The following is a 15,064-nucleotide window of genomic DNA, read 5'->3' as shown; positions in this document are numbered from 1 at the left end:
CCATTCAGCATGGGCCTTGATTAGTTTACTGGAGCACTATATAAGCTGAGACAGAAGGAGCAAGCTTGCTACAGCCAAGAGGGACACTTCTAAGAATGCACAGGGGATGAGAGAGTAGCTGCAGATGAGAGACAGTTTGAAATGGCCATTGAAAGCAGACTTTGCTCTGGAGAAGCTAAGAGAGGAAAAATACCCCAAGAGCAACTAAGACTGACATTTTTGAGGAACTGCAGCCTAGAGAGGAACATCCTGGGAGAAAGCCATTTTGAAACCAGAACTCTGGGGCAGATGCCAGCCATGTTCCTTCCCAGCAAACAGAGGTTTTCTGGACACCATTGGTCACCCTCGAGTAAAGTTACCCAATTGTTGATGCCTTACATTGGACTCTTTATGGCCTTAAGAATATAACTATGTAACCAAATAAACCCCCTTTATAAAAGCCAATCCATTTCTGGTGTTTTGCAATCTGGCACCATTAGCAAACCAGAACACCAACTCACAACAAAATAATTTAAATAAATAATACGTAGTTTGATCCCTTTTTTGTAAACATACACAGATAAAAGCCTGGAAGAATAGAGAACAAAATGTTAATACTCATTTCTGGGAAAATTTTTGTCTTCTTATTTGCAATTTTTATTCTCTTCATTTACTTGTTTGTATTTTCTGGATTTTCCACAATAAATATGTATTATCTGTTCATTCCTAGGTGTTTTTAAAAACCTTTTGACCCACTTCTCCAAATTATTGGAGAATAATTTAAGTAACATCACAGTATAAGCATGTTCAGCAGCTTCAAAAATGCTTATAACCTCTAGACTCCAAACTAAATTTTCTCTATATGTGTTCTACTGAAGCATAACATCAATGAAAAGATCTACTCGATACATATTTCAAAGGCACAAACTACTTAAATTATTTTCAACCTACCAAATATATTTTTTAATACAACTACAATCAATACTTTTTCCCCTGAAACCAATTTTACTACTTAAGATCTAGTTAATGAATGAAAAGTTACGTTATCCTGTCCATTCATACATACTTTTGTGTTGAAAAAGAAGCATAAATATTTAGTTTTCGTAGACTTGCCTGGAATGTTTTATATTGATAACCTCATCTTTACTGCTTAAAACTCATTTAAATTCTCTTCCAATACATGTCCATACATAAAGATGAAAAGTGTAGAACTATTTTAGTAGAAATATTGATTTTAAATTTAAAACTGTTGAGCAATAAATTGCTTGTTTAAGGAAAGCCAGGAGGGAAACAGCGAACTAGGGTGCTCAGTGTAAATAAGCACTGTTAGGGCATGCCATTCTCCTTGTAACTCCTATGAGGAGATATTGTACAATCAAGTATAATTCATGTCTCTGAACCTCAGCGGCAAAGCATAAAGAAATAAATGGCACAGTATTGTCATAGTTGGTGTCTTTCAGCACCTTAAATTCATGACACATACATAATGCCTGCACACTCGTTGTTCTCCTTCCTCATCCAATTAATATACTAGCAAACGAACAGTTTCTTGGAATAATATAGCAAGACCCTTTCAGAAAATATCTGCAGCATATTCTAAGACAATAAAGAGGGTTTTTAATCAGGTCCAACAAGGACACTGCTGGCCAAAAGTCCCTTTAGTAAGTGGGCAGGAAAATTCTCTCATTAAGTAGTCAAATGAATCTTTATCAGGGGATGATCTAAATTCTTTCTAGCACATCATCCTATAAGGAGATAAACCTTCCTAGGACTCCATGGGGGGAGGGGGTGAGAGGATACTGAAAAAGCACAGTCTCCTTTAAACAAAAGAAAAGAGAGCAAGTCATATTACACAGGATTTTAAGTGTAAGCATGATAGCTCCTATGAAAGTTAATGCAGTTAATCCAGATGTTTTCAGTAACTACCAGACAAATATATTAATCTCCCCTAGTGCTATCATTAAAAATAAAGCATTCCACATAAGTTAATATCACTAATAACAGAAAACAATCTCTTCTTTTTCATTTTTAAACATGTAAAAAAATACATATTGCATCACATTTCCAATTTTTTTTGTAAGAAAGAGTGCTTCAAAAATAATATCACTTTAAATTTACAGAGACCTATGCTATGAAGTCCTAGGAAGCAAGGATGAAGGGGTGTAAAGCTGTTTGTTCTCATACTAGATGACCACGGATAGTTATGCTTCTATAGTTTTTCTATCACTTTTTGTTTCTGCTGTATTTTCCCTACTAGTTATTATTTCACCTTACAGCTGTGCTGGTATGGATATATTATGTCCCCCAAAATGCCGTGTTCTTTGATGCAATCTTGTGGGGGCAGACATATTAGTGTTGATTAGATTGGAATCCTTTGATTGGGTGTTTCCATGGAGATGTGACTCAATCAACTGTGGTGAGACCCTTGATTGGATAATTTCTGTGAAGGTGTTACCCCACCCATTCAGGGTGGGTCTTAATTGAACCACTGGAGTCCTATAAAAGTGTTCACAGACAGAAGGAGGTGCTGCAACCAAAAGAGACACTTTGAAGAATGCACAGGAGCTGAGAGTGGAGCTGGAACACAACCTGGGATCAGCAGACACCAGTTACGTGCCTTCCCAGCTAACAGAGGTTTTCTGGATGCCATTGGCCTTCCTTCGTTGAACGTATACTCATGTTGATGCCTTAATTTGGACTTTCTCATGGCCTTAAGACTGTAACTTTGTAACCACATAAGCCCCCCTTTATAAAAGCCAATCCGTTTCTGGTATTTTGCACAATGGCAGCATTAGCAAACTGGAACACCAGCCATATGTGCTGCCTAGTTCTCAAACGATGAATGCACACGTCTCTTACAGAATCAAATGCTTATGCTCTGGGGCTGCTCTTTGCTGCTCCAACAACTTTATCAACAGTTCCAGTTTTAAGATGAAATATGTTACAATTTAAATCTGACTTTTGGAAAAGTGGTATGTTCATATAATACACTCCCAACCCATGATGGTGATTGTTTCAACATTCTGCTCTGCATCTTGTCACAAAAGACAGTCCTAACTATATTTAAACCCAAAGTCCATATATTAGCATTTTCAACATTTTCAATGTTTTCACAAATGATGATCTCAATCAGCTTGCCAAAGTGTGTTTCTCAGAACACAGGCTATTCATAGGAGAAAGAGTGAGCAGCACTATCCTTAGACCCAGATATGGGGGATCCCTACCTTAGGCCTCCCCACCACCCTCAGTGCTCTGGACTTCCTCAGGACTTGCCTTTCCCTTGGTGCTTGGACGTGACAAAGAGGTGCATGCACCCAGAGCCCATGCCACCCCCTTCATGAGTCCTAGGCCCTAGAGATGATGGGCATGGGGTGAGGAGTGCTAAGGATGGTCACCTTCGGATGAAGGTGCTGTGGTGCCCACACACTTGCACTCAAAGGCTCTCCTGGGGTGGGAAGAGAAGTGAGGAAGAGGTCCACGGGCAGGGAGGCAGGAACAAGCCCTCCCTTCATCGTCAGGGCACAAATCTCCGAGGAATCTAAAAATTCCAAATGAGAATTTGGCAGCCCAAGCCATTTTGCAGGTAAATCCGTCAAGATGGGAGGATGGAACACATGTATTTTACAATTTATTACCTCAATTTATAGCTTTTAAATATTTAGACATATGATACGCGGGTGCCCATTTGTATTCGTGTTCCAGCACAGCTAATGACTGGCAGACTGCTAGTTCTATAAATTCTGTGAGTACAAAGAAACTTTTTAACTTGTTCTCTACTATATTTCCAGAACCACGTGCAGAGCAGATGAAATATTAAATGAAAAAGGTGCTCTATGATTTTTAAAAAAAAGTGTTTGGGAAATACTGCTTTTGCCTTCCCCTTTGGAGGACAGACAATGCAAATTAGCACTTTAAAGGCATTGAGAATTCTATAAGAAAGCAACATTTTTTAACCAAAGAGCCCTCTCCACCTTTTTACCCAGGGACCAGCTCACATATACTCCATAGTGGAAGACTTTCAGGAACTACTCTAGTCAGTGGCTTATATTAACCAGCCTACTTTAGGAGCATCTCTAGTTGGCTAGAATTGGTAAAATGTACATTCAAATATGGTTCCAGATACATTCCCAATATGACAAAGGGTTAAGAAATATGCTGGATGCCACTGAAGGAAATAAATATAAGATTTTCCTGTTTATGAAAAAAAATCAAGAATTCAAGATAGCAAAAATATTTATCTTTTCCTGGAATTTTTCTACCTAAGAATAAACAGTATAAAGAGGAATGGGGAGGGAGAAAAAAGTTACAAACCTTTTGTGTTAAATTTAAGGTGCAGAATAAATGTCCCATAAACTTCTAATACTCATCCAATATCTTATATATCAATTTAAAATATATTTTCTTCTGGTTACAGTTGTCACTAATCTTGATTCAAGAAACCTATAACCCACTGAACATTTTTAGTTTAAGTGTGGATATCCATTGCAATAATACTGAGGACTGATCATGATTAAGATTTGGTATCAGTGCCATGTAGAGTGAGACATTTATACTGTAGACTTTTAATTTAAAATGAAACTGTAGAAAACGAAAGTGGGGATGCATATAAAGACTTTCAGAGACAAGTCACAGAAATCCTTTTCAAACTAATTTAATCACACAAAAAAGATTTACTGGCTCATGTAATTGGAAAAGATATGGATGCCACTGAACTTCAAGTATAACTGAATTGAAGGCCTCAACTCTTTCCTCTCTCCTTCTACTTCTTTTCCTCATTACCTTATCGCCTACCTCCTTTCTTTCGTCCTTGCATCCCTTTTTTTCCTCCCCTGACCACCCCCAAAACCCCTCCCAACTTCTCTCTTTGTATTGTCCTTCTTCTCTCCAATTGCAGTTTCTTTCTTAAGTCAGGAGTCCTGGCAACAGGCAGTTCCAAGTTATATCATCACAGCTTAGAAACCCCAGAGGACAGAATATCTCAAGTTTCAGTATAGAAAAGCTCAAGGAAAGAAGTCTGATTGACCTGCCTTGGACCACATGTCCCCATTAGAAGAACTGCTGAGACCCAGGGAGATTTGCTACGCTTTATAGCTTCCCCTTGCCTCCATGTCACTTGGATGGGACAAGGAAAATTTTTTTTAAAAAGAGCAGGAACTCTTACCAGAAGAGGGGATTAAAGGATGCTGGACATACAGAAGTTCAGATACCCCATGCAGACTGTAAACGATAATGGTTTTGGAAAGTCATTTGACAACATATCAAGACCCTGTGATTTCATGACTGCAATCTGTGAAAAGAAAAGAATCCAAATTTAGAAGTTATATGCATCAGGAAGTATACTATAACATCATTTATAATACCAAAAATTGGACTCAACCTAGACATCAAATTAAGGGAAAACAAATACATAAATTGTTGATGACCTCACAGTAGAATATGATGTTGCCGTAATAAAGAAAAACGTCTGCCGCCTGGAGCTATCTACAACTAGTATTCCTGACCAAAGTGAAAAAGTAAGCTACAAATATATATACAACTCTGGAAAAATAAGCAAATAGAACAGATACAAGAAGAAACAAATGAAAAACTCCAAAGTGTCAATAGATTTTGGATAGTGAGGCAACTGGTGATTATTTATCTCTTGTATCTGTTCTATCATTTCCGTATGTTCTAGAAAATACATGTGTCACTTTAATAATGCAAAACCATTAATTTCAAGGTTTAAAAAATAGATAAGACTCAGGCGTTTTAGTATCAGATGGGTGTTCTTTGAACTTCTTATCTTCCCAAGTTTACAAGGTGTTCCTCCAATTATCAATCATGTATTTCAAAATGTTATTGCCAATTGAATAGATTCAGTGGCCTTTACCTACACTAGGGCAGTGAACAAACTGAAAAAGAACATAAAGAATGAGGAACAATCTCATCAATCATAAGAAGAAGGAATATTTGCTTCCCTAATCTAAAATCTATGCCATTCAGAGGACAAAACACCATTAAGCAACATGTGCAATAGGTCAGCTATTTCTTTAAGGATGAAGTTAAATTATGTAGAATGGAACAGAAACAATCAGGCCTTTTTGTGTGGAAGGCACGTTCTAGAAACTACCTCCCCACGCCCACCCCATCCTTCACACCTTCCTATCCCTTGAGCTCAAGCCCTGAGGTTCACAGGCCTCACCTACCCACTCCCAATCCACATACGTCCCTCTTTATTCCCAACCTCAACATAACCCCTTTGCATTGTGATTCACATCACTCTGCAGGTTTCTACTCAGGAAGGATGAGGAAGGTCATTAAGAATTATCCTCTAGTCTAGAGGTCAGTAAGGCAAGACAGGGCAATGGGGGTGATAGCTTCAGGGACAGATTCAACAGTTACCCATCCTCTTTATGCTACTGAGACAGAATAGACTATTTCCTTGCCACAGTTTCTCAGGGTTCAGCCTCTTGGACAACACAATGAAAAACTGCTTTGAAATTAAGTCTAAAGGAGGTGCACATATAGTTTTTAATATGCATAATACTTTGTTTTGCTTGGATGTTATCCTAATTTCTTACAAGATCATTATCTGAAGAAAAAACATATCAGAAAGATTCATTCTACCTGAAGTCTAGTACCAGCTATTTTGCTAACTTTCTATATGACCCGACGTGTCAACATTCTGGTCCTGTAGTTTGAGAAGTTTGGACAAAATCATCTCTCAAAGCTCTTTTGCCTATAAGGTTTTATTATTCTATGGGAATCTTTTTACAAAGGCTTTGCTACTGTGCTTCAAAATGTAGGGCACAATAAAGCCCACATCTTTTGTTATTGCTTGCTAACTCCCGTTCCCTTGGGTCCTTCTCACAGGTGGGAATTGGGAACTTTTTAGTTTAGAAATGTGCTTATTATGTATACCAAGCCGTTACGCTCCACTATGAACTCAAAATGCGAGTATTAAAAACAAAAAGTATCACTTTCATGTAATATTTCCACAGGAGATTTTTAACTATTAAAAATTAGCTACGTGGCTCCTTCTTGGCGCGCACGCTCGGCCGCCCGACCACGCGGGAGCAGCACGCGCCAGGCGCGGCTCCCCGCCTCCCTGCAGCTGAGCTGCGGCCCTGGAGCCCGCGCCCTCGGTTGCCGGACCCCAGGCTGCCCGGGTGGCCCCGGAGCTGCGGCGGCGGGAAAGATGCAGAACGAAATTGCTGCCGTTTTCACAAGGCTAGTTCGAAAACATAAGATGAATGAAGAGGTAGTAGAGAGCTTTACCGTGCAATTGACTCTAATACCTTAAGAGAACTATAAAATCATTGGTATCCTGAAAAACCACCTAAAGGACAGGCCTGCAGACGCATAAGTGTCAGTGGGTTTTAGAGGGTCGATCCCGACGTCCTGAAAGCCTGTGAGAACAGCTGCATCTTGTACAGCGACCTGGGCTTGCCAAAGGAGCTCGCTCCCTCTCTGAGCCGACCCGGGAGAGCTGTGCTGTCGGTATGAGACAGAGAAAAACAATACGTTCATTGTTGCCAGCTTTGAAAACGAGGCTGAGAACAAAGATGAGATCTCCAAGAAGTTACCAGGGCCCTTGATAAGGCCACTTCTGGCTATCATTCGGGATCCCCTTCTTTGGAAAAAGAGCCCAATAAAGGAAAGCTAATTAATTCTGTGACTGCAACCCCCAGCCTTGCGTACCAGATTTCAGAACCGATATTCCTGCCTTTTCCAGCGTGGCACCCTTTGCCCAGAAAAAAGGTCAGGGATGTACCTAGGATATGGCCACCAGAGTCACTACCCTCCTCCTGTTCCATCTGGTTATCCAAATCAGGGAAGGAAGAATAAACCATATGGACCAGTTCCAGTGACACGTGTACCTCCTCCTGGAATGCATCATGACCAGAATCACTGGACTAATCCTCACATGTTAGCATGTCACTGTCTCCTTTTGATTCCATTCGAGTCATGTTAAGAGAAAGGTAGAATAAGCCTGAGTTTATGTTAAAACTTGCAGCAGTAAAGTTACATTGCCTAAACCATCAAACTTATTTTATAGAGAAGTTATTGAGAACAATATCTTAGAAATAAATATATGCACTTCAGACAAATTGATATAGTTTGAGAAACTTTATTAAAGTTAGGCATGTGCCTGACTTTTTGGACTTGAGTATTTATACATTGTGCATCGACTCTTTGGTTGTGAGAATACTGTAGGAATGGATGATATGTTCCAATACTTTTATACATGTACTTTATGGAGAGTATGTAAGTTTTTTATACATAAAACAGGAAACCTATTTTATGCCATTGTTTCAAAGAATTGCATGAAATCATGTAGTTGCAAATAAAAAATAGTTTGAGGCATGACAAAAAAATTAACTATATGACTAAAATTTAAATATCTACTGTAATGCAAAATAGGTTTAACATAAAATCCATGCTGAGGAAGAGGAAGAGTTTTGAGGAAGAGTTTGAAATGCAATAAGTAGGATATAGGAAGAGGGAGAGGAAAGGAGGAAGATGTGAAGAAGAGAAAGGAGATTTTACCTTTGCAACAATGTGGGCTTTTTTTTTTTAATCAAATCATTAAAGTTCAGTGAAAACTTTGTTATTTAGATTTAAAATACAAGCTGGGAAGTCAACTTTTATCGTTTTTTATATCATACTGAATGCCTACCATAATCCCCAAACAACAGATAAAGATCAAATTATCTTTATTACAGATACTTGCTCTACTCAGCTTTCCCCCAATTTCTCAACAGAATACAGACGTTACAAGCAGCTGACTTAGCTGGCAGCCATGTCTTTTGGCTCCTCCACCTCTCATTACCTACCACCATATGCTGGTCTTCTCTTATTAAAGGGTCTGAGACTCAAATGACCAAATACAGCCCTACTGAACATCTTGATATTGCACTAAGCAATAAGCCACTTCTTTCCTTTCCTTCAAGTGGCTAAGATGTTGCTTTTGCATTGGAATTTACCAACCTTTGAGTGCCTCCCTTGGGTCCTCTTGTTATAAGATAACAATAAATATTTGATTACTTAAAACAAAATAAAGTTGACTTCAGAAACAATATATGACCACACAAAACTGTGATCTATAAGTAAAAGGGGATTTAATGGGGAGTTCATATAGAGAACATGCCCAGACTAAGGACCCTACAAGGGCAAGAGTCCACAGGTGTAAATAAATTGAATGTGTTTAGATGTACCAGGTTAGCTATGTACAAATGCGTTAAGCTGAATGCCTTTAAATGTCGTATTGCTTCGATAAATACCACGTGTGCCTTCCATGCCCAGAGGAGTAGCTACACTGACTAGAGTTGGGTACACAGCCTCTTGAGGTGTCTCAGATCCTTCTATTTCTGTATAAATTCTTACAGACTCCTAGGTCTGCTGAGTATCTCTTTTGAGTCTTCTTGATATACGTCTGTACTATCATTCTTAAAGCTTACTTAACTGTTTTATGCTTATGTCAATATGTGGCCTAGTTTGATGATTTGAAGTATAATTGAAGAAATGAATCTGTACACATCCCTACAACAGGAAAGGGTGAGTTAATTAAAAGCTTAACTAATTCTCCTCACACGGCTTCCACACTGCCTTTTCTTGTGGTCTGGCTCCTAGCCAAACCCTGCAGGGCAGCTTACTGCCAAAGCGAGTTCCCCAGCTGGCAGGAAATGTGGGGCAACTTTAGTGGCCGGATTATTATATATTAAAAGCAAATGAGAAATACATAGATTTTTAAATCGATAACTGGGGCTTATTAACATGCTATCATTTTCTTAACTTTACTAGCATTATGAGGCTTTCATCATATGAAACTATCATTATTTACATCCACAGTTATTTAAAAAGCATCAGTTGGCTATTTCTCCCCCAAACACATTTTCCCAAATTGTTTCCCCAAAATTGAACTAACATGTTTTGCAAACGATAGAAGTGAAACATCTTGGAAGCAGTGGTGCAGAAAATAAAATCTATGTTGCCACAAAAAGAGTAAAGGATAAACTGTTTTTCCCAGTGTGCAAACAACTGAATTTCTCCAAAATGTGTTGATTCTAAAAATAAAACCATACTGTCTTTGTAAAATAAGAAAAAGATAATCTTCACTCTTCTGTTCTAGTGATATTCTGTTCTCTAAAAGGTAAAAGAAATTATCTACTCTTATTAAAGGGAATATAAATGAAACATTTTTTCATTTAGCTAAAGTTGTTTACAATAAATGTACATAAACTGAAAATTCTGCAGTAAATGTACCAAAAATTACATTAATTAAAATGGGTTATTGAAATGGAAAATACATGCAAAGTACAGTGGCAAAATGCAATCTTTCCTTGAATCACCACAATAGTTAAGTCATCTTCACTTGACTTTAACAAATACAGCTTTATGAGCCAAAATAGGATCAGAAGAAAATAAATTCTTCATTCTGCCTACATCAGTTCAGAATGGATATGGATGTTGCAGGGGAGAATGGAAGGTGGATGGACATCTATGTTGATAAAATATAAATTGCTGCTCCAAATTCTCTATGGCCATCACACGCTGTAATACTGAACTTTTTATTCCACAAGCACTCATCCTTAGGTTATCTTTTTTTTTTTTTTTTTTCAGGTGTCTTTCTCCCTTATGGAGTATCCTCTTGAGTGGTAGGACTTATGTCTTTTATTCCCAGTACCTTTCAAAATACCTGAAACACACTAAATATGTGTTAAATCAATGATTGAGATGTTCAATTTATTAATGAAGACAATAATTGCAGAAATAATTGCACCTTATAAAGGGGAAAACACAATCTCACATATCATGCAAACCATATATTTAGCAGGAGAATTCCTAAGTTGCAATTACTTCCAGAATACACTGTCAAGCTCAGTCTATAGACACCCCAAAAGTATAAAGGAAGCCCAAGAAAAATACTCTTTGTTCATTTCACTTCTATGTACCCACTGATGGTATTATATTTTGAAATACCTTCATTCTCTACATTCTGAGCTCCTACTCACCTGGAACGTCAAGAACTGGTTCCTCATTCCCATGTTATTGGCCTCCTATATCCTAGACCTTTGGCTTTTTTTTCTGATACCTGGTTCTACTGGAAACCCATGTGACTACCTAACCAGTTCTGTTTGGCTGCTATTTTAATCTTAGCATTACACTTCTATGGATACTACTTATATCTTAGCATTATGCCCCTTAGGCTGAAGCAGTAATCTATTTCCCATTTCCCTAGATGCATTTTAACCACCCAGGATAGCAAGAATGTGAATTATTTTGGCTATCATTTCCTCAGTAAATATATGATGACCTTACATTTAAAACACTAGTAAGAACCATATAGACTTATATTTTTAAGTGATGAATGCAAAAACCTGATTAGTCAAAACTACAAAAGGATGCTCTCAGTATATCAAGACATGTCTTTCTAAAGATATGCATGTGCCTTTTTGGAATTATCTCTGAGATAACACATAGGCATCTTTAAATAATTTACACACCAGTATTAACAAATATTTCTTTGAAGTGATATATAAGTTTTCTTTGCTGAATTTTGTAGTTAAAGTAATTAAGAGAAACAAGATTATTTTCCCAAGATCTCAAAATATGGAAAATTTAAAATTGACACATTAAACTCCCTTGTTGTCATGGATCCTACACATCTCCTGCCAAAAAAGATTTGAAGTCACATATCACTTCAAAGAGAAATAATATTTATTGGAATACCTAAATTTTGCCAAGCACTGTACAGTATTATTTCAGATAATACTTAAAACCATGAGGAAAGTGTTACTGGTCTCACTTTACAGATGAGAATACTAAGATTCAGAGAGGTTTCTTTTCCAAGATCACATAGCTAGGAAGTGTTAAAGCCTGAATTTGTTCAGAATTTGAACCAAGGTCTATGGAACTCCAAAGCTGATTCATTTCCTCGACAGTATGCTGATTTAGGTGTATTAAAATCCAAAAGCACATAATCAAAAAATTTTAAAGACAAACAGCAAAAAGTCAAGTTCTAAAAAGCTGAAGGAAGAAAAGCTAAATGTTCTAAAAGATCTATGTTGAAGAAAACCTACTGCAATTTAACCAAATCTTAGGTGTGCCCTGTCAGCCAAGGCAAAGAAGGAACTACACAGGGTCCAAAACTCTCATTTTCTAGTAAAAAGAGGACTAATGATCTGTCAAGGAGAAACATCTTGCTAGTTGTAAGAGACATTTCTTGTGTAGGTCACAAATTGAATCTCATATGAAATAATTTATTTTCTCCATAAATTTTTCAAAAATTACAGAGACGTTGCTCATATAGCTGTTTCTTATACGTGCCCATTTTTATAGCCAGGTACAAGCAACCAAAATAGAGTGCTACTAGAATAAGAGAAGAAAAATAATGAGAAAACACCACACACAAACTTTTAATTTCTTCAATTCACTAAGTTTAAGTCTCCCCTTTCATCAGAAATTCATGAGCAAAATGCCTTCCTGATAAGAAAGGCCTGCTGCCTCTGTCAAAACCAACTGTCGGTCATGGTGTAAGTCAGTTAGCTCCTCAATCAGACAGTCAGTCAACAAATATTTATTGAGTGCCTACCATGTGCCAAGCACGGTGCTAGTGTGTGGCAGATTGAATCATGTACCACCACCGAGAGACATGCTCTTAATCTTAATCCACATTCCGGTGGATGTGAACTCATTTGTAAATAGGACCCTTTGAAGATGTATTGTCAGCAAAGGTGTGGACCCATTTTTGAATGGGATCTTTTAAGATCCTTTTTAAGCCTGGTCCAACCAAATAAGAGTGGACCTTAACCCTTATTAGTGGAATCCTTTAGAAGCAGAAGGAATTCAAAATTCGGTTGCAGTGAGTTAGAGAAAACCACACAGGAGGAGACCAAAGACATCATCATGTGACAGAGGGCTGCCATCACCAGAACACTACAGACCCTAGGGAGAAGTACAGACTTGCTGACTCTTCTGGCCTCTAAAACCATGAGCCAATAAACATTTGTTGTTTAAGCCAACCCACTGTGTGGTATTTGTCAAAGCAGCTCTAGCAAACTGAAACAGTTAATTACAGGTGAGCTAAACAGGTATGGTCCATTCTGAAAAGGTTTACACTCTGGTGGAGGAAACAAATCCAATAATCACCTAAATATTTATAATTAAACACCAGTAAGTGTCACGAAGGCATTCCAAAGTGCTAACAGAGCCAATAACAGGGGGAAATAATCTAGTCTAGAGCAGAGGTGGGGAGAAGGAATGTATCTCTGAAAAACTGGGAGGTGAGCTGAGAGATCTGACTTGCTTTTATTAGACACATGAAGAGGTGTCTACATGTACTGATCAGGTATTATGTATACAACACCATATCAAAGACCAGTGCCTACAGTGACAGAGGAGAGACAGTGGCCTTCTGGCCTGATCTGGGAGTATTTGTTTGTTTGCTGTGTATGTGTTTTAATCTAAAGAAGCCTAAAACACAGACCTTTTAAGGAGTTTAAATCCAGTTCGAAAAGATGTGCCCATATGAGACGTTAATACAGGGAAGCATTAGAGAAGCATCAAATAAGTGATAGCGAACAAAGGGATTTAGAAGATAAGGGCTGGAGTGACCCAGAAGAGTTCTCAGAGAAGGTAGGTTTTGAGATAGGCCTTCAACAATGCTTTTCTAATGTTTTTGATGAAAACGCACAAATAAGAAATACATTTTACACCATGGCCCAATATAAACATATAGATATAAATAAAACTAAAGCAAGAGTTTCATGAAACAAAACTTGCTCTCAAAACATATGATCCACATTGATTGTTTCTACTCTATTTAATATTTTTTAATTTTTTTTTTAAGCTGATCACAACCCACAAAATTGATTTCATGACTTGCTGATGAGTTGCCACCCACAGTTTGAAATTTCTATAATGGAAAAAGATTTCTGTACACAGAAAAGGTCCTCCACAAAGGTAAAGGGAAACCAGAAAGTAATTCCCACTTCCTACGAAGGAAGTCCCAGTTGACGTGTCCTCTAACTCCTGTCCACATCTCCCCCTACCTTTCCTCTTTTCCAGTCACATAGCTACCTTAGCTATAAGGAATCCACAACCAGCATTTGGCTACACCATGTATTCACATTACGATCTGTGGCGTCTCCACTAACTACCCCTTCTCACCCCACACCCACCCTCCAGCACCAGCTTGATTCTTAGATGAAATCTATTGTCTCCTAACATAAGGATGTGTGAGGACCATGATTTGAGACATCCCTAGATCAGGATTCCAGATCAGACCTACATTTTAGATCCTGAGGCTACACACTAAGGGTTTTTTTTGGGGGGTGGGGGGGGGGTTGTTTTAAATTTTATTGTGGTAATATATGTATGTGTGTATGTATGTGTGACATGAAATTTGCCATTTTGAATGTTTTACATGTTCAATCCAGTGGCATTAATTGTATTTACAATGTTACACACTTAGTTTCAATTTTTTCCCTCAAAAATCAAACATAAAAAAATGAAATTTAATAACACTTAAACAGAGGGGATTTATCCAGTAAGTTTCTTCATAAGCACTCATCTTAAGTCCAATTCAGTTTTCTGAGGTCAACACTATTATGACTGATCAGACCTCCACTTTCATAGAGACAGAAAAAATATATATCATGCAGAGTAGGCTACCAATTTCCCATGAATTCTATGGTGATCTCTCATCAACTAGGACAGAAATCTAATTGTGCCTTTCAGGAAGGTATAGACTTAGCAACCAAAGTCTCAAAAAATCCGGCCTGTAGATATAACTTCAGAGCCTAGAAGGAACAGTGCCTATCAATACCAGCTTCATAAATACTCCAGACATTCCCCTGGGTTTTGGTTTTTTTGTTTTGTTTTCTTTTCTTTTCTTTTCTTTTAAAAGATAGTTGTTTTAAAAAAAAAATGCTAACCAAAAAGAAGATAATCATCAGTCTGAAGTAATTAAATTCTGAAATTATCAGAATAATTAAAACTAAAATAGATGAACATATATCTCAGTGTCCCAAGATATATTCTATTTTATTCTACTTGTTTGCAAGTGTCCTTTAAAAATATGGGAATGGTTATCTTCCTCCAA

The 15,064-nt window shown here is 37.7% G+C and overlaps 1 pseudogene; it reads left to right on the top strand.

Moving 5' to 3' along the window:
• Positions 1-7,156: 7,156 nt before the first annotated feature.
• LOC119530509 lies at positions 7,157-7,933 on the top strand (annotated as a pseudogene).
• The last annotated feature ends 7,131 nt before the right edge of the window (positions 7,934-15,064 follow it).

This window comes from Choloepus didactylus, chromosome 3 (assembly GCF_015220235.1).
Source record: "Choloepus didactylus isolate mChoDid1 chromosome 3, mChoDid1.pri, whole genome shotgun sequence".
Lineage (NCBI taxonomy): Eukaryota > Metazoa > Chordata > Mammalia > Pilosa > Megalonychidae > Choloepus > Choloepus didactylus.
The sequence above is the reverse complement of the archived record's forward strand: the minus strand, read 5'-3'. Positions and strand labels throughout refer to the sequence as shown.